This window comes from Rutidosis leptorrhynchoides, chromosome 11 (assembly GCF_046630445.1).
Source record: "Rutidosis leptorrhynchoides isolate AG116_Rl617_1_P2 chromosome 11, CSIRO_AGI_Rlap_v1, whole genome shotgun sequence".
Classification (NCBI taxonomy): Eukaryota; Viridiplantae; Streptophyta; class Magnoliopsida; order Asterales; family Asteraceae; genus Rutidosis; species Rutidosis leptorrhynchoides.
In genome coordinates, this window is record NC_092343.1 from 262,549,772 (window position 1) to 262,576,385 (window position 26,614).

The window sequence follows — 26,614 nt, forward strand, 5'->3', positions numbered from 1 at the left end:
TGTTTCGCTAACCAGTTTAATTTCTCGATTCCGACATATATTATCTGCTGAAATTAATTTACCATTTGCTAATTCGAGTAAAAATTTACTATCCAAAGGCGTCAATGGACAACTTAATTTAGCACAAAAATCTCTACTCATATAGCTTCTATCCGCACCCGAATCAAATAAAACGTAAGCAGATTTATTGTCAATAAGAAACGTACCCGTAACAAGCTCCGGGTCTTCCTGTGCCTCTACCGCATTAATATTGAAAACTCTTCCACGGCCTTGTCCATTCGTGTTCTCCTGGTTCGGGCAATTTATAATAATGTGGCCTGGTTTTCCACATTTATAACAAACTACATTGGCATAACTTGCTCCGACACTACTTGCTCCGCCATTACTCGTTCCAACACCATTTGTTCCTTTCGTTCTATTAACCCCTGGTCCGTAGACCTCACACTTCGCCGCGCTATGACCATTTCTTTTACACTTGTTGCAAAATTTGGTGCAGAACCCCGAGTGATTCTTTTCACACCTTTGGCATAGCTGCTTCTGATTGTTGTTGTTGTTGCGGTTATTATTGTTGTTGGGATGATTGTTGTAGTTGCTGTTGTTGTTGTTGTTGTTGTTGTTGTTGTTGTTGTTGGCCCGTTTGTTGTAGTTGCGATTGATGTTGCGATTGTTGGGATAATTGTTGCGATTATTGTTGTAATTGCTGTTGTTGTTGTATTGGTGATTCTTATCACCGTTTTCCTCCCACTTTCTTTTGACTTGCTTCACATTGGCCTCTTCAGCAGTCTGTTCTTTAATTCTTTCTTCAATCTGGTTCACTAGTTTGTGAGCCATTCTACATGCCTGTTGTATTGAGGCGGGCTCGTGTGAACTTATATCTTCTTGGATTCTTTCCGGTAATCCTTTCACAAACGCGTCGATCTTCTCTTCCTCATCTTCGAATGCTCCCGGACACAATAGGCACAATTCTGTGAATCGTCTTTCGTACGTGGTAATATCAAATCCTTGGGTTCGTAACCCTCTAAGTTCTGTCTTGAGCTTATTGACCTCGGTTCTGGGACGGTACTTCTCGTTCATCAAGTGCTTGAATGCTGACCACGGTAGTGCGTACGCATCATCTTGTCCCACTTGCTCTAGATAGGTATTCCACCATGTTAACGCAGAACCTGTGAAGGTATGCGTAGCGTACTTTACTTTGTCCTCTTCAGTACACTTACTTATGGCAAACACCGATTCAACCTTCTCGGTCCACCGTTTCAATCCGATCGGTCCTTCGGTTCCATCAAATTCCAAAGGTTTGCAGGCGGTGAATTCTTTGTAGGTGCATCCTACACGATTTCCTGTACTGCTAGATCCAAGGTTATTGTTGGTATGTAGCGCAGCCTGTACTGCGGCTATGTTTGAAGCTAGAAAAGTACGGAATTCCTCTTCATTCATATTCACGGTGTGTCGAGTAGTCGGTGCCATTTCCTTCAAAATAGTTAAATGGAACAAGTTAATCATACAGAATATTAAGAGTAGTTAATAGTATTTCGTAGCATAATATGAACTCATTTATAAAAGCTTTTTTTTCATATTAGCGTTTTATAAGTTTAAATTCGGGTAGTACCTACCCGTTAAGTTCATACTTAGTAGCTAATATACAATTCAACTACTACAATTCTATATGAAAAACTGATTATAATAATATTTCGCGTTCAAACTTTTATACAATATTTTACAAACTTACAATACCGCTTATTTTACATAAAGCATGAAATATAGCACACAATAACTTTGATACAAGATAGTTGTGAAGACAATTCTAGCTAGTACACAAGTCGTTCAGCAAAGGCAATAAAGACACGTAATTCATACGTCCAGAAACAAGTCATGCATTCTGGTTTTACTAGGACTACTTCCCATCCTTGGTCTTGTGCAACATAACCGTTATGGCCGTTGATAAGACAGCATGTTGTAACGTCATCAAAGGGACGAGGGTTACGTAATATCCAACAGTCCCGTAATAATCTAAAAACATCATTTCTTACCCCAATTACCGACTCCGTCACTTGTGGAAACGTTTTGTTTAATAGTTGTAGCCCGATGTTCTTGTTCTCACTTTGGTGAGAAGCGAACATTACTAATCCGTAAGCATAACATGCTTCTTTATGTTGCATGTTAGCCGCTTTTTCTAAATCACGAAGTCCAATATTCGGATATATTGAGTCAAAATAATTTCTTAACCCGTTGCGTAAAATAGCATTTGGGTTCCCCGCAATATATGCGTCAAGTAAACACATCGTAACTTATGGGTTTCCCAATGTGATATCCCCCATCTTTCAAACGAAAGTCTCTTATAAACCAAGACATTCTTGGAACGTTCTTCGAATGTCTTACAAACTGATCTCGCCTTAAATAGTTGTGCCGAGGAATTCTGGCCGACTCTAGACAAGATTTCATCAATCATGTCTCCGGGTAGGTCTCTTAAAATATTGGGTTGTCTATCCATTTTGTGTTTTTAAACTGTAAAATAGACAAGAGTTAGATTCATAAAAAAATACTTATTAATACAAGCAATTTTTACATATATCATAAAGCATAAGAACACTATATTACATATATTACACCACACGAATACAACTATCTTATTCCGACTCGCTCGTTTCTTCTTCTTCGGTTTTGGTTCGTTTTACCAAGTTTCTAGGGATATATGATGTTCCCTTAATACGAGCCGTCGTTGTCCACATTGGTTTAGAAAAACCTGGTGGTTTAGAGGTTTCCGGGTCATTGTTACAACTTAAGGACTTCGGGGGTTGACGATACATATAAAGTTCATCGGGGTTGGAATTAGATTTCTCTATTTTTATGCCCTTTCCCTTATTATTTTCTTTTGCCTTTTTAAATTCAGTTGGGGTAATTTCTATAACATCATCGGAATTCTCGTCGGAATCCGATTCATCGGAGAATTGGTAATCCTCCCAATATTTTGCTTCCTTGGCGGAAACACCATTGACCATAATTAACCTTGGTCGGTTGGTTGAGGATTTTCTTTTACTTAACCGTTTTATTATTTCCCCCACCGGTTCTATTTCTTCATCCGGTTCCAATTCTTCTTCCGGTTCCGATTCTTCTTCCGGTTCCGACTCTTCTTCCGGTTCCTCTTCGGGAACTTGTGAATCAGTCCACAAATCATTCCAATTTACATTTGACTCTTCATTATTATTAGGTGTGAAATGTCCCGTTCTTATTGATTAAAAACGTTCCATATTAATTGATTTCGTTGCGAGGTTTTGACCTCTATATGAGACGTTTTTCAAAGACTGCATTCATTTTTAAAACAAACCATAACCTTTATTTCATAAATAAAGGTTTAGAAAGCTTTACGTAGATTATCAAATAATGATAATCTAAAATATCCTGTTTACACACGACCATTACATAATGGTTTACAATACAAATATGTTACATCGAAATCAGTTTCTTGAATGCAGTTTTTACACAATATCAAACAAACATGGACTCCAAATCTTGTCCTTATTTTAGTATGCAACAGCGGAAGCTCTTAATATTCACCTGAGAATAAACATGCTTTAAACGTCAACAAAAATGTTGGTGAGTTATAGGTTTAACCTATATATATCAAATCGTAACAATAGACCACAAGATTTCATATTTCAATACACATCTCATACATAGAGATAAAAATCATTCATATGGTGAACACTTGGTAACCGACAATAACAAGATGCATATATAAGAATATCCCCATCATTCCGGGACACCCTTCGGATATGATATAAATTTCGAAGTACTAAAGCATCCGGTACTTTGGATGGGGTTTGTTAGGCCCAATAGATCTATCTTTAGGATTCGCGTCAATTAGGGTGTCTGTTCCCTAATTCTTAGATTACCAGACTTAATAAAAAGGGGCATATTCGATTTCGATAATTCAACCATAGAATGTAGTTTTACGTACTTGTGTCTATTTTGTAAATCATTTATAAAACCTGCATGTATTCTCATCCCAAAAATATTAGATTTTAAAAGTGGGACTATAACTCACTTTCACAGATTTTTACTTCGTCGGGAAGTAAGACTTGGCCACTGTTGATTCACGAACCTATAACAATATATACATATATATTAAAGTATGTTCAAAATATATTTACAACACTTTTAATATATTTTGATGTTTTAAGTTTATTAAGTCAGCTGTCCTCGTTAGTAACCTATAACTAGTTGTCCACAGTTAGATGTATAGAAATAAATCGATAAATATTATCTTGAATCAATCCACGACCCAGTGTATACGTATCTCAGTATTGATCACAACTCAAACTATATATATTTTGGAATCAACCTCAACCCTGTATAGCTAACTCCAACATTCACATATAGAGTGTCTATGGTTGTTCCGAAATATATATAGATGTGTCGACATGATAGGTCGAAACATTGTATACGTGTCTATGGTATCTCAAGATTACATAATATACAATACAAATTGATTAAGTTATGGTTGGAATAGATTTGTTACCAATTTTCACGTAGCTAAAATGAGAAAAATTATCCAATCTTGTTTTACCCATAACTTCTTCATTTTAAATCCGTTTTGAGTGAATCAAATTGCTATGATTTCATATTGAACTCTATTTTATGAATCTAAACAGAAAAAGAATAGGTTTATAGTCGGAAAAATAAGTTACAAGTCGTTTTTGTAAAGGTAGTCATTTCAGTCGAAAGAACGACGTCTAGATGACCATTTTAGAAAACATACTTCCACTTTGAGTTTAACCATAATTTTTGGATATAGTTTCATGTTCATAATAAAAATCATTTTCTCAGAATAACAACTTTTAAATCAAAGTTTATCATAGTTTTTAATTAACTAACCCAAAACAGCCCGCGGTGTTACTACGACGGCGTAAATCCGGTTTTACGGTGTTTTTCGTGTTTCCAGGTTTTAAATCATTAAGTTAGCATATCATATAGATATAGAACATGTGTTTAGTTGATTTTAAAAGTCAAGTTAGAAGGATTAACTTTTGTTTGCGAACAAGTTTAGAATTAACTAAACTATGTTCTAGTGATTACAAGTTTAAACCTTCGAATAAGATAGCTTTATATGTATGAATCGAATGATGTTATGAACATCATTACTACCTTAATTTCCTTGGATAAACCTACTGGAAAAGAGAAAAATGGATCTAGCTTCAATGGATCCTTGGATGGCTCGAAGTTCTTGAAGCAGAATCATGACACGAAAACAAGTTCAAGTAAGATCATCACTTGAAATAAGATTGTTATAGTTATAGAAATTGAACCAAAGTTTGAATATGATTATTACCTTGTATTAGAATGATAACCTACTGTAAGAAACAAAGATTTCTTGAGGTTGGATGATCACCTTACAAGATTGGAAGTGAGCTAGCAAACTTGAAAGTATTCTTGATTTTATGAAACTAGAACTTTTGGAATTTATGAAGAACACTTAGAACTTGAAGATAGAACTTGAGAGAGATCAATTAGATGAAGAAAATTGAAGAATGAAAGTGTTTGTAGGTGTTTTTGGTCGTTGGTGTATGGATTAGATATAAAGGATATGTAATTTTGTTTTCATGTAAATAAGTCATGAATGATTACTCATATTTTTGTAATTTTATGAGATATTTCATGCTAGTTGCCAAATGATGGTTCCCACATGTGTTAGGTGACTCACATGGGCTGCTAAGAGCTGATCATTGGAGTGTATATACCAATAGTACATACATCTAAAAGCTGTGTATTGTACGAGTACGAATACGGGTGCATACGAGTAGAATTGTTGATGAAACTGAACGAGGATGTAATTGTAAGCATTTTTGTTAAGTAGAAGTATTTTGATAAGTGTATTGAAGTCTTTCAAAAGTGTATAAATACATATTAAAACACTACATGTATATACATTTTAACTGAGTCGTTAAGTCATCGTTAGTCGTTACATGTAAGTGTTGTTTTGAAACCTTTAGGTTAACGATCTTGTTAAATGTTGTTAACCCAATGTTTATAATATCAAATGAGATTTTAAATTATTATATTATCATGATATTATCATGTATGAATATCTCTTAATATGATATATATACATTAAATGTCTTTATAACGATAATCGTTACATATATGTCTCGTTTAAAAATCATTAAGTTAGTAGTCTTGTTTTTACATATGTAGTTCATTGTTAATATACTTTATGATATGTTTTCTTATCATAGTATCATGTTAACTATATATATATATCCATATATATGTCATCATATAGTTTTTACAAGTTTTAACGTTCGTGAATCACCGATCAACTTGGGTGGTCAATTGTCTATATGAAACATATTTCAATTAATCAAGTCTTAACAAGTTTGATTGCTTAACATGTTGGAAACATTTAATCATGTAAATATTAATCTCAATTAATATATATATAAACATGGAAAAGTTCGGGTCACTACAGTACCTACCCGTTAAATAAATTTCGTCCCGAAATTTTAAGCTGTTGAAGGTGTTGACGAATCTTCTGGAAATAGATGCGGGTATTTCTTCTTCATCTGATCTTCACGCTCCCAGGTGAACTCGGGTCCTCTACGAGCATTCCATCGAACCTTAACAATTGGTATCTTGTTTTGCTTAAGTCTTTTAACCTCACGGTCCATTATTTCGACGGGTTCTTCGATGAATTGAAGTTTTTCGTTGATTTGGATTTCATCTAACGGAATAGTGAGATCTTCTTTAGCAAAACATTTCTTTAAATTCGAGACGTGGAAAGTGTTATGTACAACCGCGAGTTGTTGAGGTAACTCTAGTCGGTAAGCTACTGGTCCGACACGATCAATAATCTTGAATGGTCCAATATACCTTGGATTTAATTTCCCTCGTTTACCAAATCGAACAACGCCTTTCCAAGGTGCAACTTTAAGCATGACCATCTCTCCAATTTCAAATTCTATATCTTTTCTTTTAATGTCAGCGTAGCTCTTTTGTCGACTTTGGGCGGTTTTCAACCGTTGTTGAATTTGGATGATCTTCTCGGTAGTTTCTTGTATAATCTCCGGACCCGTAATCTGTCTATCCCCCACTTCACTCCAACAAATCGGAGACCTGCACTTTCTACCATAAAGTGCTTCAAACGGCGCCATCTCAATGCTTGAATGGTAGCTGTTGTTGTAGGAAAATTCTGCTAACGGTAGATGTCGATCCCAACTGTTTCCGAAATCAATAACACATGCTCGTAGCATGTCTTCAAGCGTTTGTATCGTCCTTTCGCTCTGCCCATCAGTTTGTGGATGATAGGCAGTACTCATGTCTAGACGAGTTCCTAATGCTTGCTGTAATGTCTGCCAGAATCTTGAAATAAATCTGCCATCCCTATCAGAGATAATAGAGATTGGTATTCCATGTCTGGAGACGACTTCCTTCAAATACAGTCGTGCTAACTTCTCCATCTTGTCATCTTCTCTTATTGGTAGGAAGTGTGCTGATTTGGTGAGACGATCAACTATTACCCAAATAGTATCAAAACCACTTGCAGTCCTTGGCAATTTAGTGATGAAATCCATGGTAATGTTTTCCCATTTCCATTCCGGGATTTCGGGTTGTTGAAGTAGACCTGATGGTTTCTGGTGCTCAGCTTTGACCTTAGAACACGTCAAACATTCTCCTACGTATTTAGCAACATCGACTTTCATACCCGGCCACCAAAAATGTTTCTTGAGATCCTTGTACATCTTCCCCGTTCCAGGATGTATTGAGTATCTGGTTTTATGAGCTTCTCTAAGTACCATTTCTCTCATATCTCCAAATTTTGGTACCCAAATCCTTTCAGCCCTATACCGGGTTCCGTCTTCCCGAATATTAAGATGCTTCTCCGATCCTTTGGGTATTTCATCCTTTAAATTTCCCTCTTTTAAAACTCCTTGTTGCGCCTCCTTTATTTGAGTAGTAATGTTATTATGAATCATTATATTCATAGATTTTACTCGAATGGGTTCTCTGTCCTTCCTGCTCAAGGCATCGGCTACCACATTTGCCTTCCCCGGGTGGTAACGAATCTCAAAGTCGTAATCATTCAATAATTCAATCCACCTACGCTGCCTCATATTCAGTTGTTTCTGATTAAATATGTGTTGAAGACTTTTGTGGTCGGTATATATAATACTTTTGACCCCATATAAGTAGTGCCTCCAAGTCTTTAATGCAAAAACAACCGCGCCTAATTCCAAATCATGCGTCGTATAATTTTGTTCGTGAATCTTTAATTGTCTAGACGCATAAGCAATCACCTTCGTTCGTTGCATTAATACACAACCGAGACCTTGCTTTGATGCATCACAATAAATCACAAAATCATCATTCCCTTCAGGCAATGACAATATAGGTGCCGTAGTTAGCTTTTTCTTCAATAACTGAAACGCTTTCTCTTGTTCATCATTCCATTCAAATTTCTTCCCTTTATGCGTTAATGCAGTCAAGGGTTTTGCTATTCTGGAAAAGTCTTGGATGAACCTTCTGTAGTAACCAGCTAGTCCTAAAAACTGGCGTATGTGTTTCGGAGTTTTCGGGGTTTCCCACTTTTCAACAGTTTCTATCTTTGCCGGATCCACCATAATACCTTCTTTGTTCACTATGTGACCGAGGAATTGAACTTCTTCTAACCAAAATGCACACTTTGAAAACTTAGCGTACAATTCTTCCTTCCTCAATACTTCTAACACCTTTCTCAAATGTTCACCGTGTTCTTGGTCATTCTTTGAGTAAATAAGTATGTCATCAATGAAAACAATGACAAACTTGTCAAGGTATGGTCCACACACTCGGTTCATAAGGTCCATGAACACAGCTGGTGCATTAGTTAAACCAAACGGCATGACCATAAACTCGTAATGACCGTAACGTGTTCTGAAAGCAGTCTTTGGAATATCATCTTCTTTCACCCGCATTTGATGATACCCGGAACGTAAGTCAATCTTTGAATAAACAGACGAGCCTTGTAGTTGATCAAATAAGTCGTCGATTCTCGGTAGTGGGTAGCGGTTCTTGATGGTAAGTTTGTTCAACTCTCGGTAGTCGATACACAACCTAAATGTACCATCTTTCTTCTTGACAAACAAAACAGGAGCTCCCCACGGTGATGTGCTTGGTCGAATGAAACCACGCTCTAAAAGTTCTTGTAATTGGCTTTGCAGTTCCTTCATCTCGCTGGGTGCGAGTCTGTAAGGAGCACGAGCTATTGGTGCAGCTCCTGGTACAAGATCTATTTGAAATTCAACGGATCGATGTGGGGGTAATCCCGGTAATTCTTTCGGAAATACATCGGGAAATTCTTTTGCAATGGGAACATCATTGATGCTCTTTTCTTCAGTTTGTACTTTCTCGACGTGTGCTAGAACAGCATAGCAACCTTTTCTTATTAGTTTTTGTGCCTTCAAATTACTAATAAGATGTAGCTTCGTGTTGCCCTTTTCTCCGTACACCATTAAGGGTTTTCCTTTTTCTCGTATAATGCGAATTGCATTTTTGTAACAAACGATCTCCGCTTTCACTTCTTTCAACCAGTCTATACCGATTATCACATCAAAACTCCCTAACTCTACTGGTATCAAATCAATCTTAAATGTTTCGCCAACCAGTTTAATTTCTCGATTTCGACATATATTATCTGCTGAAATTAATTTACCATTTGCTAATTCGAGTAAAAATTTACTATCCAAAGGCGTCAATGGACAACTTAATTTAGCACAAAAATCTCTACTCATATAGCTTCTATCCGCACCCGAATCAAATAAAACGTAAGCAGATTTATTGTCAATAAGAAACGTACCCGTAACAAGCTCCGGGTCTTCCTGTGCCTCTACCGCATTAATATTGAAAACTCTTCCACGGCCTTGTCCATTCGTGTTCTCCTGGTTCGGGCAATTTCTAATAATGTGGCCTGGTTTTCCACATTTATAACAAACTACATTGGCATAACTTGCTCCGACACTACTTGCTCCGCCATTACTCGTTCCGACACCATTTGTTCCTTTCGTTCTATTAACCCCTGGTCCGTAGACCTCACACTTCGCCGCGCTATGACCATTTCTTTTACATTTGTTGCAAAATTTGGTGCAGAACCCCGAGTGATTCTTTTCACACCTTTGGCATAGCTGCTTCTGATTGTTGTTGTTGTTGTTGGGCCGTTTGTTGTAGTTGCGATTGATGTTGCGATTGTTGGGATAATTGTTGCGATTATTGTTGTAATTGCTGTTGTTGTTGTATTGGTGATTCTTATCACCATTTTCCTCCCACTTTCTTTTGACTTGCTTCACATTGGCCTCTTCAGCAGTCTGTTCTTTAATTCTTTCTTCAATCTGGTTCACTAGTTTGTGAGCCATTCTACATGCCTGTTGTATGGAGGCGGGCTCGTGTGAACTTATATCTTCTTGGATTCTTTCCGGTAATCCTTTCACAAACGCGTCGATCTTCTCTTCCTCATCTTCGAATGCTCCCGGACACAATAGGCACAATTCTGTGAATCGTCTTTCGTACGTGGTAATATCAAATCCTTGGGTTCGTAACCCTCTAAGTTCTGTCTTGAGCTTATTGACCTCGGTTCTGGGACGGTACTTCTCGTTCATCAAGTGCTTGAATGCTGACCACGGTAGTGCGTACGCATCATCTTGTCCCACTTGCTCTAGATAGGTATTCCACAATGTTAACGCAGAACCTGTGAAGGTATGCGTAGCGTACTTCACTTTGTCCTCTTCAGTACACTTACTTATGGCAAACACCGATTCAACCTTCTCGGTCCACCGTTTCAATCCGATCGGTCCTTCGGTTCCATCAAATTCCAAAGGTTTGCAGGCAGTGAATTCTTTGTAGGTGCATCCTACACGATTTCCTGTACTGCTAGATCCAAGGTTATTGTTGGTATGTAGCGCAGCCTGTACTGCGGCTATGTTTGAAGCTAGAAAAGTACGGAATTCCTCTTCATTCATATTCACGGTGTGTCGAGTAGTCGGTGCCATTTCCTTCAAAATAGTTAAATGGAACAAGTTAATCATACAGAATATTAAGAGTAGTTAATAGTATTTCGTAGCATAATATGAACTCATTTATAAAAGCTTTTTCTTCATATTAGCGTTTTATAAGTTTAAATTCGGGTAGTACCTACCCGTTAAGTTCATACTTAGTAGCTAATATACAATTCAACTACTACAATTCTATATGAAAAACTGATTGTAATAATATTTCGCGTTCAAACTTTTATACAATATTTTACAACTTACAATACCGCTTATTTTACATAAAGCATGAAATATAGCACACATTAACTTTGATACAAGATAGTTGTGAAGACAATTCTAGCTAGTACACAAGTCGTTCGGCAAAGGCAATAAAGACACGTAATTCATACGTCCAGAAACAAGTCATGCATTCTGGTTTTACTAGGACTACTTCCCATCCTTGGTCTTGTGCAACATAACCGTTATGGCCGTTGATAAGACAGCGTGTTGTAACGTCATCAAAGGGACGAGGGTTACGTAATGTCCAACAGTCCCGTAATAATCTAAAAACCTCATTTCTTACCCCAATTACTGACTCCGTCACTTGTGGAAACGTTTTGTTTAATAGTTGTAGCCCGATGTTCTTGTTCTCACTTTGGTGAGAAGCGAACATTACTAATCCGTAAGCATAACATGCTTCTTTATGTTGCATGTTAGCCGTTTTTTCTAAATCACGAAGTCCAATATTCGGATATATTGAGTCAAAATAATTTCTTAACCCGTTGCGTAAAATAGCATTTGGGTTCCCCGCAATATATGCGTCAAAGTAAACACATCGTAACTTATGGGTTTCCCAATGTGATATCCCCCATCTTTCAAACGAAAGTCTCTTATAAACCAAGACATTCTTGGAACGTTCTTCGAATGTCTTACAAACTGATCTCGCCTTAAATAGTTGTGCCGAAGAATTCTGGCCGACTCTAGACAAGATTTCATCAATCATGTCTCCGGGTAGGTCTCTTAAAATATTGGGTTGTCTATCCATTTTGTGTTTTTAAACTGTAAAATAGACAAGAGTTAGTTTCATAAAAAAATACTTATTAATACAAGCAATTTTTACATATATCATAAAGCATAAGAACACTATATTACATATATTACACCACACGAATACAACTATCTTATTCCGACTCGCTCGTTTCTTCTTCTTCGGTTTTGGTTCGTTTTGCCAAGTTTCTAGGGATATATGATGTTCCCCTAATACGAGCCGTCGTTGTCCACATTGGTTTAGAAAAACCTGGTGGTTTAGAGGTTCCCGGGTCATTGTTACAACTTAAGGACTTCGGGGGTTGACGATACATATAAAGTTCATCGGGGTTGGAATTAGATTTCTCTATTTTTATGCCCTTTCCCTTATTATTTTCTTTTGCCTTTTTAAATTCAGTTGGGGTAATTTCTATAACATCATCGGAATTCTCGTCGGAATCCGATTCATCGGAGAATTGGTAATCCTCCCAATATTTTGCTTCCTTGGCGGAAACACCATTGACCATAATTAACTTTGGTCGGTTGGTTGAGGATTTTCTTTTACTTAACCGTTTTATTATTTCCCCCACCGGTTCTATTTCTTCATCCGGTTCCGATTCTTCTTCCGGTTCTGATTCTTCTTCCGGTTCCGACTCTTCTTCCGGTTCCTCTTCGGGAACTTGTGAATCAGTCCACAAATCATTCCAATTTACATTTGACTCTTCATTATTATTAGGTGAGTCAATGGGACTTGTTCTAGAGGTAGACATCTATCACATAATATCAAACACGTTAAGAGATTAATATATCACATAATATTCATATGTTAAAAATATATAGTTTCCAACAAAAATGTTAAGCAATCATTTTTAAAGAAAACACGGTCGAAGTCCAGACTCACTAATGCATCCTAACAAACTCGATAAGACACACTAATGCAAATTTTCTGGTTCTCTAAGACCAACGCTCGGATACCAACTGAAATGTCCCGTTCTTATTGATTAAAAACGTTCCATATTAATTGATTTCGTTGCGAGGTTTTGACCTCTATATGAGACGTTTTTCAAAGACTGCATTCATTTTTAAAACAAACCATAACCTTTATTTCATAAATAAAGGTTTAGAAAGCTTTACGTAGATTATCAAATAATGATAATCTAAAATATCCTGTTTACACACGACCATTACATAATGGTTTACAATACAAATATGTTACATCGAAATCAGTTTCTTGAATGCAGTTTTTACACAATATCAAACAAACATGGACTCCAAATCTTGTCCTTATTTTAGTATGCAACAGCGGAAGCTCTTAATATTCACCTGAGAATAAACATGCTTTAAACGTCAACAAAAATGTTGGTGAGTTATAGGTTTAACCTATATATATCAAATCGTAACAATAGACCACAAGATTTCATATTTCAATACACATCCCATACATAGAGATAAAAATCATTCATATGGTGAACACCTGGTAACCGACAATAACAAGATGCATATATAAGAATATCCCCATCATTCCGGGACACCCTTCGGATATGATATAAATTTCGAAGTACTAAAGCATCCGGTACTTTGGATGGGGTTTGTTAGGCCCAATAGATCTATCTTTAGGATTCGCGTCAATTAGGGTGTCTGTTCCCTAATTCTTAGATTACCAGACTTAATAAAAAGGGGCATATTCGATTTCGATAATTCAACCATAGAATGTAGTTTCACGTACTTGTGTCTATTTTGTAAATCATTTATAAAACCTGCATGTATTCTCATCCCAAAAATATTAGATTTTAAAAGTGGGACTATAACTCACTTTCACAGATTTTTACTTCGTCGGGAAGTAAGACTTGGCCACTGTTGATTCACGAACCTATAACAATATATACATATATATTAAAGTATGTTCAAAATATATTTACAACACTTTTAATATATTTTGATGTTTTAAGTTTATTAAGTCAGCTGTCCTCGTTAGTAACCTATAACTAGTTGTCCACAGTTAGATGTACAGAAATAAATCGATAAATATTATCTTGAATCAATCCACGACCCAGTGTATACGTATCTCAGTATTGATCACAACTCAAACTATATATATTTTGGAATCAACCTCAACCCTGTATAGCTAACTCCAACATTCACATATAGAGTGTCTATGGTTGTTCCGAAATATATATAGATGTGTCGACATGATAGGTCGAAACATTGTATACGTGTCTATGGTATCTCAAGATTACATAATATACAATACAAATTGATTAAGTTATGGTTGGAATAGATTTGTTACCAATTTTCACGTAGCTAAAATGAGAAAAATTATCCAATCTTGTTTTACCCATAACTTCTTCATTTTAAATCCGTTTTGAGTGAATCAAATTGCTATGATTTCATATTGAACTCTATTTTATGAATCTAAACAGAAAAAGAATAGGTTTAGAGTCGGAAAAATAAGTTACAAGTCGTTTTTGTAAAGGTAGTCATTTCAGTCGAAAGAACGACGTCTAGATGACCATTTTAGAAAACATACTTCCACTTTGAGTTTAACCATAATTTTTGGATATAGTTTCATGTTCATAATAAAAATCATTTTCTCAGAATAACAACTTTTAAATCAAAGTTTATCATAGTTTTTAATTAACTAACCCAAAACAGCCCGCGGTGTTACTACGACGGCGTAAATCCGGTTTTACGGTGTTTTTCGTGTTTCCAGGTTTTAAATCATTAAGTTAGCATATCATATAGATATAGAACATGTGTTTAGTTGATTTTAAAAGTCAAGTTAGAAGGATTAACTTTTGTTTGCGAACAAGTTTAGAATTAACTAAACTATGTTCTAGTGATTACAAGTTTAAACCTTCGAATAAGATAGCTTTATATGTATGAATCGAATGATGTTATGAACATCATTACTACCTTAATTTCCTTGGATAAACCTACTGGAAAAGAGAAAAATGGATCTAGCTTCAATGGATCCTTGGATGGCTCGAAGTTCTTGAAGCAGAATCATGACACGAAAACAAGTTCAAGTAAGATCATCACTTGAAATAAGATTGTTATAGTTATAGAAATTGAACCAAAGTTTGAATATGATTATTACCTTGTATTAGAATGATAACCTACTGTAAGAAACAAAGATTTCTTGAGGTTGGATGATCACCTTACAAGATTGGAAGTGAGCTAGCAAACTTGAAAGTATTCTTGATTTTATGAAACTAGAACTTTTGGAATTTATGAAGAACACTTAGAACTTGAAGATAGAACTTGAGAGAGATCAATTAGATGAAGAAAATTGAAGAATGAAAGTGTTTGTAGGTGTTTTTGGTCGTTGGTGTATGGATTAGATATAAAGGATATGTAATTTTGTTTTCATGTAAATAAGTCATGAATGATTACTCATATTTTTGTAATTTTATGAGATATTTCATGCTAGTTGCCAAATGATGGTTCCCACATGTGTTAGGTGACTCACATGGGCTGCTAAGAGATGATCATTGGAGTGTATATACCAATAGTACATACATCTAAAAGCTGTGTATTGTACGAGTACGAATACGGGTGCATACGAGTAGAATTGTTGATGAAACTGAACGAGGATGTAATTGTAAGCATTTTTGTTAAGTAGAAGTATTTTGATAAGTGTATTGAAGTCTTTCAAAAGTGTATAAATACATATTAAAACACTACATGTATATACATTTTAACTGAGTCGTTAAGTCATCGTTAGTCGTTACATGTAAGTGTTGTTTTGAAACCTTTAGGTTAACGATCTTGTTAAATGTTGTTAACCCAATGTTTATAATATCAAATGAGATTTTAAATTATTATATTATCATGATATTATCATGTATGAATATCTCTTAATATGATATATATACATTAAATGTCTTTATAACGATAATCGTTACATATATGTCTCGTTTAAAAATCATTAAGTTAGTAGTCTTGTTTTTACATATGTAGTTCATTGTTAATATACTTTATGATATGTTTTCTTATCATAGTATCATGTTAACTATATATATATATCCATATATATGTCATCATATAGTTTTTACAAGTTTTAACGTTCGTGAATCACCGATCAACTTGGGTGGTCAATTGTCTATATGAAACATATTTCAATTAATCAAGTCTTAACAAGTTTGATTGCTTAACATGTTGGAAACATTTAATCATGTAAATATTAATCTCAATTAATATATATATAAACATGGAAAAGTTCGGGTCACTACAAGGTGAGTCAATGGGACTTGTTCTAGAGGTAGACATCTATCACATAATATCAAACACGTTAAGAGATTAATATATCACATAATATTCATATGTTAAAAATATATAGTTTCCAACAAAAATGTTAAGCAATCATTTTTAAAGAAAACACGGTCGAAGTCCAGACTCACTAATGCATCCTAACAAACTCGATAAGACACACTAATGCAAATTTTCTGGTTCTCTAAGACCAACGCTCGGATACCAACTGAAATGTCCCGTTCTTATTGATTAAAAACGTTCCATATTAATTGATTTCGTTGCGAGGTTTTGACCTCTATATGAGACATTTTTCAAAGACTGCATTCATTTTTAAAACAAACCATAACCTTTATTTCATAGATAAAGGTTTTAAAAAGCTTTACGTAGATTATCAAATAATGATAATCTAAAATATCCTGTTTACACACGACCATTACATAATGGTTTACAATACAAATATGTTACAACAAAATAAGTTTCTTGAATGCAGTTTTTACACAATATCATACAAGCATGGACTCCAAATCTCGTCCTTATTTAAGTATGCGACAGCGGAAGCTCTTAATATTCACCTGAGAATAAACATGCTTTAAACGTCAACAAAAATGTTGGTGAGTTATAGGTTTAACCTATATATATCAAATCGTAACAATAGACCACAAGATTTAATATTTCAATACACATCCCATACATAGAGATAAAATCATTCATATGGTGAACACCTGGTAACCGACATTAACAAGATGCATATATAAGAATATCCCCATCATTCCGGGACACCCTTCGGATATGATATAAATTTCGAAGTACTAAAGCATCCGGTACTTTGGATGGGGTTTGTTAGGCCCAATAGATCTATCTTTAGGATTCGCGTCAATTAGGGTGTCTGTTCCCTAATTCTTAGATTACCAGACTTAATAAAAAGGGGCATATTCGATTTCGATAATTCAACCATAGAATGTAGTTTCACGTACTTGTGTCTATTTTGTAAATCATTTATAAAACCTGCATGTATTCTCATCCCAAAAATATTAGATTTTAAAAGTGGGACTATAACTCACATTCACAGATTTTTACTTCGTCGGGAAGTAAGACTTGGCCACTGTTGATTCACGAACCTATAACAATATATACATATATATTAAAGTATGTTCAAAATATATTTACAACACTTTTAATATATTTTGATGTTTTAAGTTTATTAAGTCAGCTGTCCTCGTTAGTAACCTATAACTAGTTGTCCACAGTTAGATGTACAGAAATAAATCGATAAATATTATCTTGAATCAATCCACGACCCAGTGTATACGTATCTCAGTATTGATCACAACTCAAACTATATATATTTTGGAATCAACCTCAACCCTGTATAGCTAACTCCAACATTCACATATAGAGTGTCTATGGTTGTTCCGAAATATATATAGATGTGTCGACATGATAGGTCGAAACATTGTATACGTGTCTATGGTATCTCAAGATTACATAATATACAATACAAGTTGATTAAGTTATGGTTGGAATAGATTTGTTACCAATTTTCACGTAGCTAAAATGAGAAAAAATTATCCAATCTTGTTTTACCCATAACTTCTTCATTTTAAATCCGTTTTGAGTGAATCAAATTGCTATGGTTTCATATTGAACTCTATTTTATGAATCTAAACAGAAAAAGTATAGGTTTATAGTCGGAAAAATAAGTTACAAGTCGTTTTTGTAAAGGTAGTCATTTCAGTCGAAAGAACGACGTCTAGATGACCATTTTAGAAAACATACTTCCACTTTGAGTTTAACCATAATTTTTGGATATAGTTTCATGTTCATAATAAAAATCATTTTCTCAGAATAACAACTTTTAAATCAAAGTTTATCATAGTTTTTAATTAACTAACCCAAAACAGCCCGCGGTGTTACTACGACGGCGTAAATCCGGTTTTACGGTGTTTTTCGTGTTTCCAGGTTTTAAGTCATTAAGTTAGCATATCATATAGATATAGAACATGTGTTTAGTTGATTTTAAAAGTCAAGTTAGAAGGATTAACTTTTGTTTGCGAACAAGTTTAGAATTAACTAAACTATGTTCTAGTGATTACAAGTTTAAACCTTCGAATAAGATAGCTTTATATGTATGAATCGAATGATGTTATGAACATCATTACTACCTTAATTTCCTTGGATAAACCTACTGGAAAAGAGAAAAATGGATCTAGCTTCAATGGATCCTTGGATGGCTCGAAGTTCTTGAAGCAGAATCATGACACGAAAACAAGTTCAAGTAAGATCATCACTTGAAATAAGATTGTTATAGTTATAGAAATTGAACCAAAGTTTGAATATGATTATTACCTTGTATTAGAATGATAACCTACTGAAAGAAACAAAGATTTCTTGAGGTTGGATGATTACCTTACAAGATTGGAAGTGAGCTAGCAAACTTGAAAGTATTCTTGATTTTATGAAACTAGAACTTTTGGAATTTATGAAGAACACTTAGAACTTTAAGATAGAACTTGAGAGAGATCAATTAGATGAAGAAAATTGAAGAATGAAAGTGTTTGTAGGTGTTTTTGGTCGTTGGTGTATGGATTAGATATAAAGGATATGTAATTTTGTTTTCATGTAAATAAGTCATGAATGATTACTCATATTTTTGTAATTTTATGAGATATTTCATGCTAGTTGCCAAATGATGGTTCCCACATGTGTTAGGTGACTCACATGGGCTGCTAAGAGCTGATCATTGGAGTGTATATACCAATAGTACATACATCTAAAAGCTGTGTATTGTACGAGTACGAATACGGGTGCATACGAGTAGAATTGTTGATGAAACTGAACGAGGATGTAATTGTAAGCATTTTTGTTAAGTAGAAGTATTTTGATAAGTGTATTGAAGTCTTTCAAAAGTGTATAAATACATATTAAAACACTACATGTATATACATTTTAACTGAGTCGTTAAGTCATCGTTAGTCGTTACATGTAAGTGTTGTTTTGAAACCTTTAGGTTAACGATCTTGTTAAATGTTGTTAACCCAATGTTTATAATATCAAATGAGATTTTAAATTATTATATTATCATGATATTATCATGTATGAATATCTCTTAATATGATATATATACATTAAATGTCTTTACAACGATAATCGTTACATATATGTCTCGTTTAAAAATCATTAAGTTAGTAGTCTTGTTTTTACATATGTAGTTCATTGTTAATATACTTTATGATATGTTTTCTTATCATAGTATCATGTTAACTATATATATATATATATCCATATATATGTCATCATATAGTTTTTACAAGTTTTAACGTTCGTGAATCACCGATCAACTTGGGTGGTCAATTGTCTATATGAAACATATTTCAATTAATCAAGTCTTAAAAAGTTTGATTGCTTAACATGTTGGAAACATTTAATCATATAAATATCAATCTCAATTAATATATATAAACATGGAAAAGTTCGGGTCACTACATATAGGGCTCTTCATAAACAATAAACTTTGTCAGGATGAAGATGATCTTCAAATCCCGGTGGTTGATTTACATATGCTCTTTCATTCAGCTTGCCATAAAGAAATGCACTCTTGACATCTATTTGAAACACTTTGAACTTCATAAATGAAGCAAAAGTCAAGAAAATGCGAATAGCTTCCAATCTGGCAACAGGAGCAAAAACTTCATCATAATCGAATTCATGATCTTGCTGATAACCTTTAGCAACTAATCTTTCTTTGTTAGGGATAACATTGCTTTCTTCGTCAAATTTGCATTTCCAAACCCATTTGTAAATCAATTACTTTAGTACCATGCAGCTTAGTAACTAGCTTCCAAATATCTAAACGATGGAATTGCTGAATCTCTTCCTACATAGCCATAACCCAATCAACATGTTTTAAGGCTTCTTTTGTTTTCTTTGGCTCTATTCTAGAAATATGACATGAGTACTCATAGTATGCAGCATCAGCTATCATATGAGTATCAACTTGACCATCAAACTAAACTTGCCTTCTTGTTCTAACACATGCATTTGGATCTCCAATAATATTCTCTCTAGGATGATCTGCTGTAGTTCTGGGAACTGGTTGTGCGGGAACAGGTATCTCAGGATGTAGATTCATATTATCACCAATGTCTTCATGATTATCAGAACTCTCACTTGAAATATCAGATCCGCAGGTATCATACACTGGATCAATGTCTTGATCTGAATCTTGAACTGGTTCATTGACAGTGGGTAATGGAGTTGGAGTTGGTGCAGGTGTACATACTTCTGGTTCATTTTGTAAATCAAACAACATTTGTAACTCAACTTCATTCTCCGTCTGATCTTGAGCAAGATTGAATGAGTCAATCAGCTCATCATAATTATAAATCCAAGGATGACTCTTAGAAGCACTCTTCGTATGATTCCTTTGGACATCAACTTCAGACCATTCTTCAACACATCTTGTCTCATTGTTGAAAACTCGCTTGTTAGAAGAACTATACCCAAGAAATACTCTAGTAACCACTTTTGAATCAGAATTACTTCCTAGTTTTCTTTTCAAGATGGTACACGACGCACCAAATGGTTCTAGATGCTTCAAAGATGGTTTTCTCCCATGCAATAGCTCATAGCAAGTTTTACCCAGTCGTTTAACAGTTAAAACTCGATTCATAGTGTAACACGCATTTGCAACAGCTTCACTCCAAAAATGAACAGGTAATGAGGAATATGCTAGCATTGTTCGAGCTGTCTCGATCAATACTCTATTCTTTCTTTCAGCAACACCATTCATCTGAGGAGCGTATGCAGAACTGAACTGCATATTGATACCTTTTTCAATACAGAAACCTGCAAGATACTGATTCTTAAATTCTGTACCGTTGTTGCAACGAATCTTTCTTACCTTTAGATTGAAACATGTCTCTAATCGATTGATTAGCACTTTTAAGTTTTCAAAAGTATCGGACTTCTCTTTCAAAAACATTACCCAAGAAAATCTTGAATAATCATCAGTTACAACCAGACAATACTTACTTCCATCAATGCTTTCAAAACAAATTAAACTGAAAAGATCCATATGTAAGAATTCAAGTAGAGCAGAGATTAGATTATACTTCACCAGCTTATGAGCTTTCTTGCTCTGCTTACCCTTCTTACACGGAACACATGTTCCTGGAATCTGAAAAGATCGAAGATCAACACCTTCTACAAGATTGTTGTGGACAAGGTGATTCATTTTCTGAAAACTTAAATGACCCATGCGGTTGTGCCATGTAATAGAATCTTGTTCAGTCGCTTTAGAAACAAAAGCTTGATGATGTTCAGCAGTTGACGTAGCAACATTCATATCTAGCATGTATAAGTCGGCTTGTCTAGGAGCTTTCATCAAAATCATTTCAGGAGGAATCACAAACTCTGGCTTCAAAATATAGCTGAATTCGTCATCAAATGCTACCTTGAAAGATTTTTCACAGATTTGTGAAACCAACAACAAATTATTTGCAAGCTCTTGATAATAGTTCACTTTGTCGAAACTAACTTTTTCATTCTTCAATAAACCTTGAGCTGAAATGTGACCTCCTTTATCTCCAGCAAATGCTACATAACTTCCCTTAATTGGGTGTACATCCGAAAGAAGAGATAGTTGTCCAGTCATATATCTCGAAGCACCGCTATCCACAATCTAGGTGTTGTTTGCAGGTACCCTGGTTCCCTGCACATCACATTAAGAGAATTAATTGATAATGGGAACCCACGCCCTGACGACAGTAGGTTGTCCATTAACACCCATAGCTTGAAATTCCATCCATTCCTCGTTTGAGTCCGGTGGAATCTCATCATTAGAAATCGTAAATTAGACAGTTTAGAAGTAGCAATATTGCTTTTCTGGTTTTTCACATTCTACTCATCTTCAGAGCGATTCACTTGTGGTCTGGTACGAGAAAAGTATTTTCGACGACTAGCTTTTTGCAAAAGCGATCGTGCCTTTGGTTCAAAAGCTCTACTACGATCACTTGATTTGGCAACTCTTGCCTCAGTATCCTATTTAGAAACCTTAATCTTCACAGGAGAAATTGACCTACTAAAGTTCTTTCTCTTATACTCTCCATAGACAACATTTTTCGTATGATTTTTAACACGAACTTCATCATTAACAGGTGAACCTGTTCTATTAGGATAAGATGATCGGTGATCATCATATGTGAGGTCAATCTTCTGCCTGGATGATCTATATCTTCTAGCACAATTAGCAGCAATATGTCCAAAAATAGCACAATTAAAACATTGACGAAACTCCATATATCCTCTAAATTCATACACGTTATTAGATGTAACAACCCGTCAAAATCGCTATTGACGTGGCACGTTAATCATTGATTCCACAGTGAGGTTTTGACCTCTATATGATACGTTTTGATAAAATATTGCATTCATTAAAATAAGTGACTTTATAAACATAGAAAGTTTTAAACATGTGGGTGAGTGCTTAGGTATAAGCAAATCCCCAAAATACATAAGTCTTTAGTTTACATGTTGACATCACAGTCCAATTATTTATTACACAATGCAGTTTTATTTTGAATGCAATAAACTTTGTACAAAGCATGAGAAACTCCATGCAGGCAACAAGCACATCACAGCGGAAGCAGTCTAAGGACCTGAGAATAAAACATGCTAAAAAGTCAACACGAATGTTGGTGAGTTATAGGTTTAATTGCTCGAGTAAAAAATATATAAAGATAGACCACAAGATTTCATCAAAACTTTATCAATAGATTCTACATAACAGAGCACCCTGGTAACTAAACTTAACGCTATAATGATAATTACCCCATTTGTTTTAATACACGCAAACCAACGTGTCATAAACTCAAATAACATACGTCCGTTAAAAGGCTAGCGCTCTAGCTCGGACGGGGATGTCAAGCCCTATGGATCCATATACAATTATTCGCGCCCACCAGTCCATATCCTATGTACTGGCAGCTACTAGTAACCAAAGCTAAGGGATTTTTGGTTTAACTCAGTGTAGAATTTAGTATGTACTTGTGTCTTATTGCGTTTAAAATAAATTGCATGTATTCTCAGCCCAAAAATATTTAAAGTATTTAAAAAGGGATCTATAAACTCACAGTTCAATATTGAGACTCAATATTGTAGGCAAATTGCGTAGACGTAATGATGGTAGACGACTGTATGGTTGGCCTTGGATTCAAGAACAATACCCCGAACAATACCTAATATTTCCTTAGCTTAAAGCGGTTTGAAACCCGAATTAAAACACCCTCGAATATACTTTATTATTATTAAACTTAAAATTAAAATTAAAATTAAAATTATAAATATAAATTTAAATTACAGAAGAAGAAAAAAAAAGGATGTGTTGATACGAGCAGAAAACTGGCATATTTATAATACTTTTCCATTTACTGTAGCTCATGCGATCGCATGAGTTTTCAGTGTTTTTGCCATGCGATCGCATGACCACCTTATTCGTTTTTGTTTGCTAGTTTGTCGACATCAAATAGTATTTACTGTAGCAAATAGTGTTTACTACAGCAAATAGTGTACTGTAGCAAATAGTGTTTTAATGTAGCAAAGTCGTTTTCACTGTAGCACTGTAGCAAAGTACGGTTTCACTGTAGTAAATAGTGTTTTACTGTAGCAAAGTCATTTTTACTGTAGCAAATAGTGTTTTACTGTAGGAAACTTGTTTTTACTTGTACATATATATATATATATATATATATATATATATATATATATATATATATATACATACATATAATTGTTCATGAATCGTCGAGAGTAGTCAAAGTTAATTGTATATATGAAACATTTCTAAAATTTTGAGACTCAATCTAACAGACTTTGTTTAACATGTCAAAATAATAAATCGTATAGAGAATTGGTTTAAATAAGTCGAAATTTTTCGGGTCATCACAGTACCTCACCGTTAAAGAAAATTTCCTCCCGAAATTTTGAGTAGTACCTGTTTCATGAGCGATATCAGTGAACAAATGTGGATACTTTTGCTTCATTTGATCTTCTCGTTCCCAAGTAAACTCGGGTCCTCGTCTAGCGTTCCAACGAACCCTAACTATCGGTATTTTGCTTTGTTTTAAATGTTTGACCTCACGGTCCATGATTTCAATAGGTTCTTCGATAAAATGGAGTTTATCATTGATTCATATTTCGTCAAGAGGAATTACGACATCCTCTTCAGCTAAACATTTCTTTAAATTTGACACGTGAAATGTGTCATGAACAATACTAAGTTCTTGCGGTAGCTCTAATCGATAAGCAACTGCTCCAATTCATTCGGTGATTTCAAAGGGTCCTACGTACCTAGGACTTAGCTTTCCTCGTTTACCGAATCGTACAACGCCTTTCCAGGGTGACACTTTCAACATGACTTTGTCGCCCACATGAAATTCTAGCAGTTTTCTTCTTACATCAGCATAACTCTTTTGGCGACTCATGGCCGTTTTCAATCGCTGTTGTATTTGAATGATCTTTTTGGTGGTTTCATGAATAATTTCTGGTCCAGTAAGTTGTCTTTCTCCTACTTCACTCCAACAGATAGGAGATCTGCACTTTCTACCGTAAAGTGCTTCAAATGGCACTGCGTTGATGCTCGTATGGTAGCTGTTATTGTATGAAAATTCTGCCAACGGTAAGTGTCGATCCCAATTAGTTCCAAAGTCAATCACGTATGCCCGTAACATGTCTTCCAATGTTTGTATGGTTCTTTTACTTTGACCATCTGTCTGTGGGTGATAAGCGGTGCTCATATCTAATCGAGTTCCCAATGCTTTTTGTAATGACTGCCAAAAACGTGATGTGAATCGGGTGTCGTGATCAGATATGATAGAGATGGGTACACCATGCCTGGAAACTACTTCCTTCAAATATAGGCGTGCTAATTTCTCCATACTGTCTGTCTCCTTTTGTAGTGACCCGAACTTTTCCATGTTTATATATATATTAATTGAGATTTATATTTACATGACTAAATGTTTCCAATGTGTTAAGCAATCAAACTTGTTAAGACTTGATTAAATGAAATAAGTTTCATATAGACAATTGATCACCCAAGTTAACCGGAGATTTACGAACGTTACAAATTTGTAAAAACTACATGTTGTGGTATATATAGACATATATATATGGTTGACATGAGATTATGATGAGTAAGTATCTCACTAAGTATATTAACAATGTGTGATATACATAAGAAATGAGATTACTAAGTTAAGAAACTCGAAATGATATATATAACGATTATCGTTATGATAACGTCTACTAAATACATACGTATCATATTAAGATATTGATACACTATATTTAACATGATAAAATGATATTTAAATATATCATTAAGTGTGTTAACAATGAACTACATATGTAAAAACAAGACTACTAACTCAAGAATTACGAAACGAGACTTATATGTAACGATTATCGTTGTAACGATATTTTAATGTATATATCATATTAACAGATATTCATACATCATAATATCATGATAACATAATAATTTAACATCTCATTTGATATAATAAACATTGGGTTAACAACATTAATTGAGATCGTTAACTTAAAGGTTTCAAAACAACACTTACATGTAACGACTAACGAAGACTTAACGACTCCATTAGAATGTATATACATGTTGTGTTTTGATATGTATTCTTACACTTTTTAAAGACTTCAAGACACATATAAAAGTACTTCTACTTAACAAAAATGCTTACAATTACATACTCGTTCAGTTTCATCAACAATTCTACTCGTATGCACCCGTATTCGTGCTCGTACAATACACAGCTTTTAGATGTATGTACTATTGGTATATGAAATGTCCCGTTCTTATTGATTAAAAACGTTCCATATTAATTGATTTCGTTGCGAGGTTTTGACCTCTATATGAGACGTTTTTCAAAGACTGCATTCATTTTTAAAACAAACCATAACCTTTATTTCATAAATAAAGGTTTAAAAAGCTTTACGTAGATTATCAAATAATGATAATCTAAAATATCCTGTTTACACACGACCATTACATAATAGTTTACAATACAAATATGTTACATCGAAATCAGTTTCTTGAATGCAGTTTTTACACAGTATCATACAAACATGGACTCCAAATCTTGTCCTTATTTTAGTATGCAACAGCGGAAGCTCTTAGTATTCACCTGAGAATAAACATGCTTTAAACGTCAACAAAAATGTTGGTGAGTTATAGGTTTAACCTATATATATCAAATTGTAACAATAGACCACAAGATTTCATATTTCAATACACATCCCATACATAGAGATAAAAATCATTCATATGGTGA